Source organism: Suricata suricatta, chromosome 16, assembly GCF_006229205.1.
Source record: "Suricata suricatta isolate VVHF042 chromosome 16, meerkat_22Aug2017_6uvM2_HiC, whole genome shotgun sequence".
NCBI lineage: Eukaryota > Metazoa > Chordata > Mammalia > Carnivora > Herpestidae > Suricata > Suricata suricatta.
The window spans coordinates 14,657,230-14,662,883 of record NC_043715.1 but is presented as its reverse complement, the minus strand read 5'-3'; positions in this window follow the sequence as shown (position 1 = coordinate 14,662,883).

The window sequence follows — 5,654 nt, the reverse complement described above, 5'->3', positions numbered from 1 at the left end:
TTTTTTGAGGAATCTCCACACTGTTTTCCAGAGCGGCTGCACCAGTTTACATTCCCACAAACAGTGTAGGAGGGTGCCCGTCACTCCACACTAAAACCACTTTAAAAGGGTGAATTTTATGGTATATAAATTATATATACCATATATAAAGAAACAATATTTAAATATTTTTGATATTTATTTATTTTTGAGAGGGAGAGAGACAGAGTGTGAACATGGGAGGGGCAGAGAGAGAGGGAGACACAGAATCTGAAGCAGGCTCCAGGCTCTGAGTTGTCAGCACAGAGCCCGAAGAGGGGGTTGAACTCACAAACTGTGAGATCATGACCTGAGCCAAAGTCAGAGGCTTAGCCAACTGAGCCTCTCAGGCACCCCCTCAAAGAAGATATTTTTTCAAGACATTTCCTTTTTTAAAACATCAATTAACTTAGCTATCCTCATCAAAAATTAATCTGTAATATATAACTTTTTCCCCTTGATGTAAGCTAGAAGTTTATAGTTTACAAATTCCAAACACAAAAAAATATGCCATGTGCAGATATATTTTAAAAGTAGATCATTTATTAGTTGTTTGTATATCCATGATGTTTAAATGTACTTACCAAGGGTTTATATACATAACTTTCATTTATAAACTCCAGTTAGTTGTAAGAATTACTCAGAGTAAATAACTATGTGTTGAGGGCCTACTGTGTGCTACATATTAACTTGGACACGGGGACATCAGGGATAATAACATCTTGGGATCATGAAGCTTATGGTTTAGTTTACAGTTGTTTGCACATCACATCAGCAAGGTGATTTCATCATGCTCCACCTTCCTGTAATTTATATCATAAGAATAACTGCATTTTTTCTAATTAATCATATTATCATCTTAAATCTGTCTTTTCAAACCCTTCTCCCCAGAGGCAGACTACCCCAACCCCCAGTCTAAAATCATCGTTCTAAATCCTAGAAGTTTCAATAAGTTCAGAATCTCTTAAGTTTTACATAAAGAAAGGATTCTTCCAAGCAATGTATGGATTGCATTTTCTCACTTGAGAACCTGTAGTAAAAGAGGGATTCTCAAACTTTTATGAACACAAGAGTCCCCTGGGAAGCTTGTTTACCGTGCGGTTCCTGGTTCTTAGCAGCAGAAAGGCCAGTTCAGTAGCTTTGAGGAGAAGCCTAGGAGACAGAATATTTAACAATCAACCACGTCATTTTGATGCAAGAGTTCATGAACAACACTTTAAGAAATACTACACTCAAAGGTTGGAAACCAACACATTACCAGATATTTATCATGCACCAACCTTAAACACACACTGTCTAGGCACTTTGGGGAATACAAAGAAGTACAGCCTCTCCCACATGGAGCACACAGTCAAGTCCAGAAGACTTGAAAGACACAAGCATGACAGCTAACTACATACTGGGTGTGATCGTTAACAAATGAGTGACTGATACCTCAGGGCTGCACGAAGTCAGAAGAGCAAAACAGCTACATGGACCCAGGTGGTTGGAGACCTTTTTGGAGGAGAGAGTTTACACAGGCCTAACCTTAACAGGTAACTATAATTGTAAAGAGGTAAATGGAAGAATATGGTGCAGACAATGAGGAAATTTGTCTCAGAGAAGTCTGCTAAAGTTTATTTACGCAAGGAATAAAAAGAAGCCCAGTGGCAAAGTAGAGTAAGATCAAATTCTGGAAGGGCCTAAATGCCTTGCTAAGGGACTGGGATTTTACCCATTGGGTGTGAGGACCACTTTGAACAGGAGAGTGGCAGGCTGAGTGAGGTCAGTGCTATAAAAGGATTAATCCAATAAAAAAAAAAGTTACTGTGAGCATTTTTGTAATGAAATGACACATAAATAATGAAGCAATAGCATAATAGAAGCATAATCCAGAATGGATTTGGACAAGAGAAGACGAGAGATAAGACAACAATTTGGAGGGTCTAGGATTCATCCCCCAAAACAGCCTTTCCCCAAAAGAATAAGCATGCAATACCAGAATTCCTATTTTACTGAAAAAGGAAAAGCAATACTGATATTGTTTCTTTCTTCTTTTTTTAATATTTTTAAATTTATTTTTGAGAGTCAGAGATAGTGCGGAGCAGAGGAGGGGCAGAGAGAGAGGGAGACACAGAATCTGAAGGAGGCTCCAGGCTCTGAGCTGCCAGCACAGAGCCCGACGCGGGGCTCGAACCCACAAACTGTGAGATCATGACCTGAGCCGAAGCCGAATGCTCAACCGACTGAGCCATCCAGGCGCCCCGATATTGTTTCTTTCTTACTCTCACAAAAAGAGCTTTGCTAACTCAAAAGAGACAATTAGTGAGTGTGATTATGATAGTGGTGATGAGGGACATGGAGATGGAAAAAGGGATTTGACCAGCTTCGGAGATTAGAAAACAATGACCGTATAGTGAAGGAGAAAAGGGCATGGAAAACCATCTCCCCAAGCCCAGCTTGGAGTTCTCGTACTTAGGCCCTTGCTCATGAGAGCAAGGATGAGCAGCATTGCTTCCCAGGAGACTGGTCCACAAACACATGAGAAGCGACCTTTAAAAATGAACACGATGACTACTCAGGAAAACTTGATAAAATTCATAATCAGAAAGGGAGAGCGGTCATTGTGTAATAGTGATCATAAGTGCAATTAATGCCTATGTTTAAGGAACTATGTCCCTCATAATAAAGCTTAAAGGAGAAAAGTAGTAAGAGCCTTGGTTCTGGTCTGTTACACAGCATTTGCCGTGTAACAAACCACCCCAAAACTTAGTAGCTTAAAACAGTAAATCATTTCTCACTCTTCTCACTAGACAATGCACCTGGTCTGAGTTGATTTGACTGCAAGGGATAAACCAGAAGGGCCTCACACTCATGGAGCTGGGCTCCGTGTCACCTGAGTGACTCTCACCCAACAATGGAATAACTCAGGTTCCTTCACGTGGTGGCCTCGGGGTTTCAAAGGGCAGCAAGAGAACCAGCCTCAGTGTTCTAGCATTTTCAGGGCTCTTTTGCTATTGCCTCGTCAGTCAAAGAGAGTCACCCAGCTAGACCACAGTCTGGGAAGGCACTGCTCAAGAGCACAGGTAAAAGGAAGGGGCAATTTTTACCACAGTAATATATGTCTAAAATATCCTGCATCTCTAAGGAAAGTGGCAACTTTCCACTTAATCTTATGTGAAGGATCTGGCAAGGTAAGGGTCTTATGCTACACTTGTCTGAAAGTACATATTTGAATTATTGTGAAAGAAATTCATAAATATATATTACTGATTTTTACAAACTTTTAAAAAGGAGGAGAGAGAGAAAAAGAAAGGATGAGAAGGGAAGGAAAGAGAAGGAAGGAGAGAAGAAAGGGTGGAGGCCAGGGAGGGAGGAGGAAAGGGAGGGGGAAAAGAGAAAGATTTCTTTCTTGGCATATCCAGCTTCATTACTCTGCATTGGCAGAACGCTACCAATCCTGTAAAGATCCGAAACTATCTGGTTGTCATTACTTGTCTTGTAAAATAGCTTCCTATCTCCTGAACTTCTGCCTGGGTCAGAGGCGCTCAGCAGTGTATGTCCAAGACCCTTTCAGGGAACAGAAGCCCAAATTTCCATTCCACAGAGTGGTAATGCTTGAACTGCTGGCTCAGTCTCAGAAAGACCGAAGATGTAGACCAGCAATGCCCCGTTCTTAGGACATAATTAATGCGCTGTTAATTTTTTTTTCATCAACAAAGGATTACCAAAATACCACACGATTTCCTTCAAGAATGTGACCCTCCCTTTCCTGTCTCATTTTTCTTTTCCTGGATCTGAACGTGGTTTCCATTGGCTTCATGAAAACAGTTATTTCTGTTCATTTTCCTCAACTTGTCTCAGTTCCTTGATCTTAAGGAGTCCAGAAATGCTGAAGCCAACCATCAGTAGAAATTTAAGGGGCTGCTTCTCTCATTCAGAGCTCCTCTCTAAAACGCTTCTGCCCTTGTGAGGCCAGTGGCTTTCTCTACATCGTCCCACAGCAAACCTCATGGTGTTATAAAAAGCCAACTAACTAAATAATGCCGTAGGAATCTTAATGACTAGGGTTATTTGGCCAACAGCATTACACAGTTTTTTCCCCTCAGAATGCAAGCATTTAAAATTACAAATATCCTATCCAATTCAAATTTAATTACCAGTGTTCAAATTTTAAGAACTTTCTTGTTTTCAATTATGTATAATTGGAAATAATGAGCTACTGCTAAAAGATGGGTCATTCCACTCCTTTTGTGAGGAGGAAGCAGGAAAGTGGCATCATTGTTATCTCTTCCTGATAAAAATGTTATTATTGACTGGCCATTTCTTTACCAAACTTCCCTAAATCCCCCAGATCAATTTCTCCACATTGATCATCAACCAAAAATGAAAACTGGTGATGAGCCCTGATGTCTGACTTGGACTTAGAGACTGTTGTTTCCAGGACAAAAGCCCATGTCTGAGAGCTGAGCCAATGAAAGCTTTGACAATGACAGAGGGCATTTTAAGGAAGAACAGTCATGGCAAACCCAGGACATAACATCCACTATCAACCCAAACACACGTGGAGTTACTCTGCGTTATCTGTTGGGTAAGGAAAGGAAACTGGGGGGGGGGGGGGGGGGGGGTACAACGTAGCACCGTTGGGCTTCTGAGCAATCCCATTCATGACTTGTCTTCTTTTCTATGAAAGGCTAGACTTCAGAGGCAGGCGCATTTGGCCCTGCTTTAGAAAGGTGGCCTCTTGGTTTCTAAAGGCTAAGGAGCAAAGACTTCCATCAAGAGAACCCTACCTATTTAGGGACCATCTCCTTGAAGTAATGAAGGATTCATGGTGGCAGTGGGAGTTCTCTGAAAATCCATTTCAGTATGCTTTGCAATCTAGTCCATTGTCTCTAATGATTATCTTTTAAAAAGAAAAAGAGTGGTGCCTGTGTGGCTCAGTCGGTTAAGCATCCAACTCCTTTTTTTTTTTTTAAAGCATCCAACTCTTGATTTTGGCTCAGGTCATGATCTCACAGTTTGTGAGTTCAAGCCCCGCATCAGGCTCTGTGCTGATAGCTCAGAGCCTGCTTGGGATTCTCTGTCTCCCTCTCTTTCTGCCCCTTCCCTGCTCCTGCTCTCTCTCTCTCTCTCTCTTTCTCCTTCTCAAAAATGAACATTTTTTAAAAAAGAAAAAGAAAAAAAACCAGTTTTCTTTTAGTACCCTAAATTCTTTAATACCCTAAAGTCACTTCTTTAAATTGGAACTACCTATCAAGTAGTTCTTTTAATGAATTTGACTTTTGCATTACCAGAAAATAAAGCTTTAGAGAGCATATACATATGTCCATATATGTATGTTTAAGCATATCTAAAGTGTGTGTGCGTGTGTGTTGTTTTATCACGAGCATCTATTTGAAATGGGCTGCATCTTGTCACTACTGGCAGTTGTGTCTACATGGAGGCTTGAGGGATTGGGGTGAGGACTTTATTTCCACTCAGCTTTCTCTTTGGAAACAAGAGCCCTTGTGTCTGGGAGATGCTCGCAATTTTATGCAGTAACAACATACCTTCTATTGACCACTAAACACTGAAGCCCCAATGATTGTTTACCTTAAAATGTGTGATAGTTCAACTCTCAGGAAATTTGAACTGTTTTTAAGGGTATACATGTC